This window comes from Pezoporus flaviventris, unplaced genomic scaffold, assembly GCF_033815535.1.
Source record: "Pezoporus flaviventris isolate CSIRO_AGI_PZ_B2104156 unplaced genomic scaffold, CSIRO_AGI_Pfla_v1 ptg000185l, whole genome shotgun sequence".
Lineage (NCBI taxonomy): Eukaryota > Metazoa > Chordata > Aves > Psittaciformes > Psittacidae > Pezoporus > Pezoporus flaviventris.
Genome location: NW_026892733.1, coordinates 60,190 through 70,559, shown reverse-complemented (window position 1 = coordinate 70,559; position 10,370 = coordinate 60,190).

Sequence of the window (10,370 nt, the reverse complement as noted above, 5' to 3'; positions counted from 1 at the left end):
CATGCAGGAAGTTGTAAGATAGTTCAGGATCTTCACTACAACTGTTCAAGTTATGTGTCATGGTTTAGGGACAATATGAGACTTTGACTTTGCTGTTTTATGTTTTTTTTTAATTTGATCTCAGCAGAATCTTTTGGTTTGAGTAGCACATGTTATTCCTAATGTATGTTGTTAGGAACTTTTGCACATTGTTGGGTTTATCTGAAAATGATTAGTCTTGCAAAGGCTAGACAAAGGTAAACAATTGGTAATATTTTTTAGATATTTTTGGACCCTTTAATGATTTGGCACTTGCTTTTGTTAATAAAGGGGGGTATTGACAGGGTGGTATTGATTTGTACTAAACTGTTTTAAATCTCCAATTAGCAAACACTGAGTTATAAAATATTGCTCTCATATGATTATTAGCAAACAGTAGCCTTCATACTCACTGTGAATAAAGGATAACATGCCAGTCTTGTGTTCACTAACTGTAGCACAGCTATCAATTAAACATGTCAAAAAAAAAGTATTCACTATATAACCAGAAAATAGGCTTCTAAAGGCAGTTTTGAGTATGTTAACTGTGTGATTTCATATATTTCCCAAATAAATGAAGGTACAGAACACTGCCTAGTGCTCTAAGATGCAGATAAAAACCATTTAGCAGTATATTTGTCACCTCATGAGTCTTGTGTACTTTCAAATACCATTGTCTCATAGTGATTTCTTTCTGTATTTTTCTTGGAAGGCAACCAGAGATCCGTAATATGCTACAGAAATTTTGTTTCCGAATTGGATAAACTCTTTGGTTGAGCTACTACTTTAGGGGATGTTAATAAGTCATATTTACTGACCCACTTGCTCCTAACTCCTCCCTTTCATTGAAGGTCAGGAAATCCAGATAAGAATTCAGACTTTCCCTCTTTCTTAAGTGAGAAGAAAAAAAATTGTTCAATTACTTGATATAGACTGACTAGCTGCATAGAGCTGTTTCAGAAAAGTAGTAATTCTACAGTGGAAACTGCAATTGTTGGGTTATGTTCTCTGATAATTGATACCTGTTGTGGTAGAAATTGTATTAACTCAGTTTGTTTAAAATAATGTATTAATGCACTCCAGTTTTAATCTTTTGGACTTAATGAAATGAAACACTTTATAGTCATTTCAGGTTTCTTAGGCTATGTAAAACTACCTAGCAATTCATGGCTGTGGGTTTAGCATCTTTCAGTTACATGCTTTTGACTGTTCTGTTGGCTGCATACCAATAGTCTGATCTCAAATTGAGCCTTGTGCATGAATTTCTTGTACTTGCGATTCATAACTTGAAATTGCTTGAGTGGTATTTCACAGGGCACAAGACTAATCACCAGCCACTTGCAGATACAAGTTATAACTTAATTCAATAGAACTGATTTTCCCAATCATCTGTAGTGCTTTTGACAACTTGTAAAATGCTTCTTTCATATGACAAGTAGAATTTTATGTAGCTGTTGAAAAATTTCAGACAGCTCAAGTACTTGTGTGTAAGTAACAGTTTTTTGGTAAAATAACAAGTAAAAAAAACTGAGGTGGAAGACTGCTTTTGTTTTTATTAAAAAGTGATTGTATGCAAGAAATATTGGTGTGTTCTATGCTTTATAAGATTAATCTGTAGTTTGGCATGATTTAACAGCAGAAGAGTAAATGTGCTGCATTTTAATATGTTCTTTGAATAAAAAACTGATTTAACTTTAAGCTTTAATTTACATGTGTGTAATGTTGGGGAATTTTTGTTGTAACCTTTGAGGTGAATTAAACACATGTTTGAGATTAAATATAAAAAGTTTTAATGAACAATGCATTGGACAGTCCTAATGCCATAAATGGACCTACAAGGAGTCTGCAAAGGTGCATCAGGAGAAGATTCCTTATATTCATTTGCACCTGCACCGATTATGTGAGAGTTGGCATGGGGTGCCTTAACCAGCCTTGGGTCCATACCCTAGCCCAGCTCTGCTGCCCAAGGGTGAGCACTTGCATTCCAGGATTGCTACAAGAGGGCAAAGCTGTGGCTGTTTCTTATCACCTAGGGAAATGTCTCTTCCATTCCTGCTTCCAGCCAGTTTAACCCCTTCTGCAGTTGGGCTTTCTTATCCTCCATGCCAAATCATTCCTTGATCTCAAATTACTACTGCTGATCAGTTAAAATTTGAATTTTCCCTTCATTGGTGTTTGGTAATTCTTAATCCTCTTCCTCATTGCTATCATTCTGACATGTCACAGATCACATAGGTGTTTATGTATCCTGTTTGTTGAAATTGGACATATTATAAGTTAACCTTCTTGAGCTAAATTTTTAGTAGTTCTCTGACCAAAACTTTGAGAATTCCTTTGAAACAAAGCCAAATACAAGTAAACAACAAGAGCCTAGAACTTCTTGATGCAGCTTTTATCTAGAGATAGTGTGGTGGATTGACCTTGGTTGGCTGCCAGACACTCACTCAACTGCTCTCTCACTCCCCCTCCTCAGTAGGACAAAGGGGAGAAATAAAGACGGAGAAGCCTGTGGGTTGAGCTAGACACAGGGAGATCACTTACCAATTACCATCACAGGCAAAACAGACTTAAGCTGGGGGAAAAAAGTTTAATTTATTGACAATTAAAAATGGAGTAGGATGATGAAAATCAAAACCACCTTCCTGCCTCCTCCCACTTTTTCCCAGGTTCAAATTTACTCCTTCATTCCTGACTCTTCTCTCCCCCCCTCCCCAGTGGTGCAGGGGGAATGGGGGTTGTGTTTAGTCCATAACAGTTCATCTCTGCTGTTCCTTCCTCCTCACACTGTTCCCCTGCTCAAGAGCAGGCTATCCATGGGCTGGAGATTTTTCAGAAAATGTCCAACTGTTCCACAGTGGGAGGTCCTCCACGGGCTTCAGGAGTATCCTGGGTTCAGCAGTAGCAGTCATTTTTCTCCTTAGTAACTTGTGTAGTGCTGTCTTTTCAACTTTAGCCTGAGAACAACGCCGATAACACTGAAGTTTTTAATTGTTGCTAAGTAATGTTTATTCACAGAATCATAAAATCATAGAATAGTTAGGGTTGGAAAGGACCTTAAGATCATCTAGTTCCAAACCCCCTGCCATGGGGCAGGGACAACTTATACTAAATTCTGATCAAGGACTTTTCAAGCTCATGCTCTGCCAGTGAGGAGGAGCACGGGAAGCTGGGAGGAAGCAGAGACAGGACACCTGACCCAAACTAGCCAAAGGGTTATTCCATACCACAGCACATTATGCCCAGTATATAAACTAGGGGGAGCACCATGCAGCCGCTAGCTCACTCCCCCCTCCCTTCCTCCTCCTGCACCTGGAGAGATGGGGAGGAGAACTGAAAAAATGTAACTCCCATGGGTTGAGACGAGAACAGGCCAGTAACTAAGGTATAAAACGAAACTACTACTGCTACCACCAATAATAATGATAAGGGAAATAACAAGGGGAGAGAATACAATTGCTCACCACCTGCCGACCAATACCCAGCATGACCAGAGCAGCTATCTAGCCCTTCCAGATAACTCCTTCCAGTTTCCCTTTGGCTAGTTTGGGCCAGGTGTCCTGTCTCTGCTTCTTGTGCCCCTCCTCATTGGCAGAGCATGAGACAAAAAGCCCTTGATTGGAGTAAACATTACTTAGCAACAACTAAAACCATCAGAGTTATCAGCGTTGCTCCCAGACTGAAAGTCACTGAAACACAGCACTGCACCAGCTACTAAGGAGAAGAATGAGTTCTACTTCTGAACCCAGGACAGTATCTACCCCTTATTCCATACCATTCACCTCATGCTCAGATCCCACATTTTTCAATATACTATCACTCTTGTCTCATATACATGTGTGTGTATATATATATATACACCCACACATACACAAAGAGAGAGATCATTCCTTAGTGCATGGGCCAATCCCTAAAAAGCTGCGGAGTTCATCCGATCCATGATGTCGGGCTCCATCTCTTGTAACAGTCTTTCAGAGCAGGAGAGATGGTGTGTAGTGTTGGATTGTTGCCTGCGGATGACACCATTGGAACTCGTCTGGTCACTGCTGAGCTCGTCTAGTTTAATCATTCTTTGTTGGGATGATGATTGGAAGGAAGTCAGGGCCAGTCTCTGGTGACCTGAGGACATCTAGTTGGTGGGCTACAAAAGTGCTACATAGCAGGCAACATCATATAATTGAGTTCACAGGCTGTTTTCCCCTAAAATCAAATCCCCTTGAGGTACACATCGGACTTTCCCATCTTCCCACATTACACACCAAGTATATCTGGGTCCCTGAGCAAAAGCAATCCCACGAGTGGGTTTGCCTTTACCTGAAGCAGGAATAACCCAGACTGTCTTCCCCAGCAAATTCTTTATGTGCACCACAGGAACTTTATCCCCCTCTACAATATGTAAAAGTTCTGACTGGGCTGGGCCAGCCCTGTTGGCAGATCCTCTGGTGTTGACCAACCAGGTGGCTTTTGGTAAATGTATATCCCAATGTTTGAAAGTCCCACCACCATTGCTCTCAGTGTAGTTTTTAACAGCTCATTGTACCGTTTGATTTTCCCAGAGGCTGGTGCATGTTAGGGGATGTGATATACCCACTCAATGCCATGCTCTTTGGCCCAAGCATCTATAAGTTTGTTCCAGAAATGAGTCTCATTGTCTGAGTCACTTCTCTCTGGGTTGCTGTGTTGCCACAAGATTTCTTTCTCAAGTCCCAGGATTGCCACAGAAAATACATGGACTCAGTCAGAGATCAATATGATCAGACAAAAAGCCATTTATTACAAAGCCTTAACCCCTTGAATACTATTTCTTACATGCACTTACAGTGATTTGGCATATTATGATTGGATACATGTCCTGAAGACCCTTTGCAACTAGCATATAATTGGTTAAGCACAGGTGTGGGAACTTGACCTCGAAAGCTTGCCGACAGTCCACAGTTCTCATTACATCAGTGAATTCTAGCTTCTTCTTATCTTGCTTGCTTAAGCTTCCTTGGGCCTCTCACGGCCTTGCTGTATCTTTCAGGATTATTCAGAGTTTATGTACCAATTATCCATTCTCCCGTGAGAACACTGTCTCCACACAGGATAGTGTTCCAGGCAGTGGTGTGGGGCACAGTGTATGTTTCCAGCCATCCGGTGGTTGCTTCCACCATGGTAAGCACATGGCGCTTGCCTTGGCAGGTTGGGGGAAGTGTGATATAGTCAATCTGCCAAGCTTCCCCATATTTGTACTTGAGCCATCATCCTCCATACCTGAGAGGCTTTAACCACTTGTCTTGGTTAATTCCAGCATGTTTCACAGTAATGAATGACCTGGGCAATAGTGTCCATTGTAAAGTCCACCCCTCGATCCAATCCATATTTTGCATCTCTGCCTTGATGGCCTGAGGTGGCCAGGCTAAAAATACTTCACCCTTATGTTGCCAATGTGTGTCCATCTGAGCCACTTCAATCTTAGCAGCTTGATCCACTTGTTGGTTGTTCTGATGTTCCTCAGTGGACTGACTTTTGGGTACACAAGTATCTTTATGGCGTACCTTCGCCACCAGGTTCTGCACCTGGAAAGGGATGCCTTGCCACAGTGCAGCAGCCCAGATGGATTTACCTCTGCATTGCCATTTGCTCTTCTTCCATTGCTGCAACCACCCCCACAGGGCATTTGCCGCTATCCAGGAGTCAATATAGAGATAAAGTAATGGCCATTTTTCTCTTTCAGCAATGTCCAAGGCCAGCTGGATGGCTTTCACCTCAGCAAACTGACTAGATTCTCCCTCTCCTTCAGCAGGGTCTGCAACTTGTCATCAAGGACTCCATACAGCTGCCTTCCACTTCTGATGCTTTCCCACAGTACAGCAGGACCCATCAGTAAAAAAAACTTATTGCTTTTCGCTTTCTGACAGTTTCTTATATGGTGGGGCCTCTTCAGCACATATCACCTCCTCCTCTGGTGACATTCCAAAATTTTTGCCTCTTTGTCCTCTGGCCAGTCCATGATACCTTCTAGGATTCCTGCATGATTGGGATTTCCTATTCAAGCTCGTTGTGTGATTAGTTCATCCTACTTACTTACATGATGTATCATCAGCTGCATGATGTGCAGGGAGCCTCTGCCTCCAGCCATGTGGAGGAGAGGGGCAATCAGGTTTTCTAGACTGGCAGTACAGTTCCACAGAAGTATACAGCTCTAATAGATACTGGTACACAGTGTACCCTGATGCCACCAAGCTATCAAAGGGTGGACCCCATTTATACTTGTGGAGTGACAGAAAGATCCTTCTGTTGTGGGGTTGCTGAAGGTCAAAGAACAAGTGCCCATCACTACCACAACAGTGCACTGGTGGCAATATCGCACCAACCGAGACTCCTTGATTCCCATCCATAAGATGATCTGTTGGCTAGAGAGCCAAGGAGTGATCAGCAGGACCCGTTCACCCTTTAATACCCCCATGTGGCAAGTGAGAAAGTCTAATGGAGAGTGGAGACTAACAGTAGACTATCGTGGCCTCAATGAAGTCACACCACCATTGAGTGCTGCCGTACCGGACATGCTAGATCTTCAGTATGAACTGGAGTCAAAGGCAGCCAAGTGGGATGCCACAACTGATATTGCCAATGCATTTTTCTCAATTCCTTTGGCAGCAGAGTGCAGGCCACAGTTTGCTTTTACTTGGAGGGGCTTCCAGTACACTTGGGGTAGAAACACAGCCCTACCATCTGCCTTGGAGTAACCCAGACTCCACTGGAAGAGGCACAATCTCCAGAACACCTGCAGTACATTAATGACATCTTTGTATGGGGAGATACAGAAGAAGAATTTTTTGAGAAAGGGAGGAAAATAATCCACATCCTGATGAAGGACAGTTTTGCCATAAAAGAGTAAGGTCAAGGGACCTGCACAGGAGATTCAGGTTTTGGGAATAAAATGGCAAGATGGACATCTCCAGATTCCCACAGATGTGACCAGCAATATAACACCAATGTCTCCACCAACTAATAAGAAAGAAACACAAGCTTTCCTTGGTGTTTTTGGTTCTAGAGAATGCACATCCCAAATTACAGTTTGATTGTAAGCTCTCTCTATCATGTGACCTGGAAGAAGAATGATTTCAAATGGGGCCCTGAGCAACAACAAGCCTTTGAGCAAATTAAACAAGAGACAGTTCATTTATTGAGCAGCGATCTGGGCATTCCAGGTAACTCCCCTCAGTTTATATAATGGTCATAACTTTTTGTGGTACGGAATGCCCCTTTGGCTAGTTTGGGACAGGTGTCCTGTCTCTGCTTCCTTCCGGCTTCCCCTCTTCCCTGGCAGAGCTTGAGACTGAGAAAGTCCTTGATGGGAGTAAACATTATATAGCAGCAACTAAAGACATCGGTGTTATCAGTGTTGTTCTCAGGCTGAAAATCAAAAACCCAGCACTGCACCAGCTACTAAGGAGAAAAAATTACTGCTACTGATGAACCCAGGACACCAGCTTACCACAGGTTCTGCTGTGGCACATCAGTCCCACAGAAGTATAAGGCTCTAGTAGATACCGGTGCACAGTGTACCCTGATGCCATCAAGCTGTCAAGGGGTGGAACCAATCTATATTTATGGAGTGACAGGAGGATCCCAAGAGTTGACTGTGCTGGAGGCTGAAATCAGCCTGACTGGGAGGGAATGGCAAAAGCACCCTATTGTGACTGGTCCAGAGGCTTCATGCATCATCGGCATAGACTACCTCAAGAGAGGGTACTTCAAAGACCCAAAAGGGTACCGGTGGGCTTTTGGTATTGCTGCTTTGGAGACTGAGGAAATTGAGCAGCTGTCCACCTTGCCTGGTCTCTCTGAAGATCCCTCTGCTGTGGGGTTGCTGAAAGTCGAAGAACAACAAGTGCCAATTGCGACCACAACAGTGCACCGTAGGCAATATCGCACCAACCGAGACTCCCTGATTCCCATCCATCAGCTGATCCGTAGACTGGAGAGTCAGGGGGTGATCAGCAGGACCTGCTCGCCCTTTCATAGCCCCATATGGCCAGTGCGAAAGTCTAATGGAGAATGGAGACTAACAGTAGACTATCATGGCCTGAATGACGTCACACCACCATTGAGTGCTGCCAACACTCAAAGGCCACCTGGTTGGTCAACACCAGAGGATCTGCCAACAGGGCTGGCCCAGCCCAGTCAGAACTTTTACATATTGTAGAGGGTGACAAAGTTCCCGTGGTGCATATGAAGAATTTGCTGGGGAAGACAGTCTGGGTTATTCCTGCTTCAGGTAAAGGCAAACCCACTCGTGGGATTGCTTTTGCTCAGGGACCTGGATATACTTGGTGGGTAATGCGGGAAGATGGGGAAGTCCAAGGGGATTTGATTTTAGGGGAAAGCAGCCAGTGAACTCAATTGTATGCTGTTGCCTGCTGTGTAATACTTTTATAGCTCATCAACTAGATGTCTCCAGGTCACCAGTGACTAGCCCTGACTTCCCTCCAACCATCATCCCAACAGAGAATGAACTTTGAAAGAACCGGATGAGTTCCGCAGTAAAGGAATGACCAGCATCAGCAGGCAATGATCCAATACTGCACACAGCCTTTCCTGCCCTGAAAGATTGTTACATGAGATGGAACCTGACATTATGGACCGAATGGACTCGGCAGCATTATAGGGATTGGTCCATGCATTAAGAAAATTATCTTTTTCTCTTGATCTGTATGTATATGGGTGTATATATGTGGGAGAGGGATGGTGTATTGAAAATGTGGGATCTGAGCATGACGTGAATGGTATGGAATAAGGGGTGGATAATGTCCTGGGTTCAGCAGTAGCAGTCATGTTTCTCCTTTGTGGTAGCTGGTGCAGTGCTGTGTTTTGACTTCCAGCCTGGGAACAGTGTTGGTGAAACCGATGTTTTCGGTTGTTGCTAAGTGATGTTTACCCTGACCAAGGACTTTGTGAGGCTCATGCTCTGCCAGGGAGGAGGGGAAGCCGTGAGGAAGCAGAGACGGGGCGCCTGACCCAGGCTAGCCAAGGAGGTATTCCATACCACAGCACGTCATGCCCGGGGTGGGGGTTAACTGGGAGTTACCCGGAAGGACACGGGCTTCCGGGTGGGACTCGTTTCTTGGCCGGTGGTATCGTATTCTCTTCCCTTGTTATTTTCTCTTATCATTGTCATTGGTAGCAGCGGTGGTGATTTGTGTTGTACATTGGTTGCTGGACTGTTCTTGTCTCAACCCGTAGGAGTTACACTCTTTCGATCCTCCTCCCCGTTCCTCTGGGAGCGGGGAAGGGGAGAGCCCCGGTGGGGGGGGGGGGGGGGGGCCTCAATTGTTGTCAGCCCGCCACCACTCACTGGGAATGAGTGAACAAGTTTCCTGACTGGGTTTAAGCCACGACACCCATGAACTCTGTATGCATTAATGGTTTGCAGTTATTTTAGAATACCTAGTTTATTACCACAGTCTCTAGTTTATGGAACATTTTATTAACATTATATTGTAGAGAAGGAAATTGGTCGGCTGTACCCTAAGCACTGAAAGCTCCTTAGATAGATATCTTTTAAAATTCTCTCATTAAAAGGAATAATGAATCACATTCACACAAATATTTCAACACATGTTAAGTAGTATGAGTTATAGAATAGCCATGCTATATAAAAAGCTCAAATTTGCAAATCACCCTGCCTGACTGATTCAGTAAAGCTCCATAACAAACCCCATTTTAATCGCTTTCCTTATTTATATTCAGTGTCTCTTCTCTATGCTTGTTAGGACTGGCAGGGACCCACCTGTTTTTCACTGTGGGTTTTGCATTGTTCTTTCTTAGCACTTAAAATGCATTGTTTTGTCACATGTAGAAAGTATAAGTAAATAAATTGAATCAAACCAATGGCTTGTGAGCAGTAGCAGTATATGAAATAACCTTCATACATGAAAATCAAAAGACAGTTTGGGCTTTTGAAATTGTGAGTACTGCCTCCACAATAATAGCCATCGGATGACATCTTGCTGAAGAAAATCCATTCATCAGGCTAGAAGAATTTCACTAGAAGTATACATGAACCTATTTGTCTCAAATGGGGTGGATGTATTCCACTTTTGGTTATAAAGCTCACAGTACATGCAAGTCTTTATTCAAGCAATGCCACACTCAGTAGTTATATAACCACTGTAAATTGTACATTTGGAAAAGAAACATTAAAAATCCTGGTATGGAGATTAGATACAAATGAGGAACTCATCCCATCATGATGCATTCTTTGAGAGCAAAGAAAAAACATTTTACATGGAGAGAAATAAAAGAGTACATTTGCTAAACAGTTTCATCCAGCCAAAAAGGAGGCTTTAGTGGAATGATGTACCTGTACT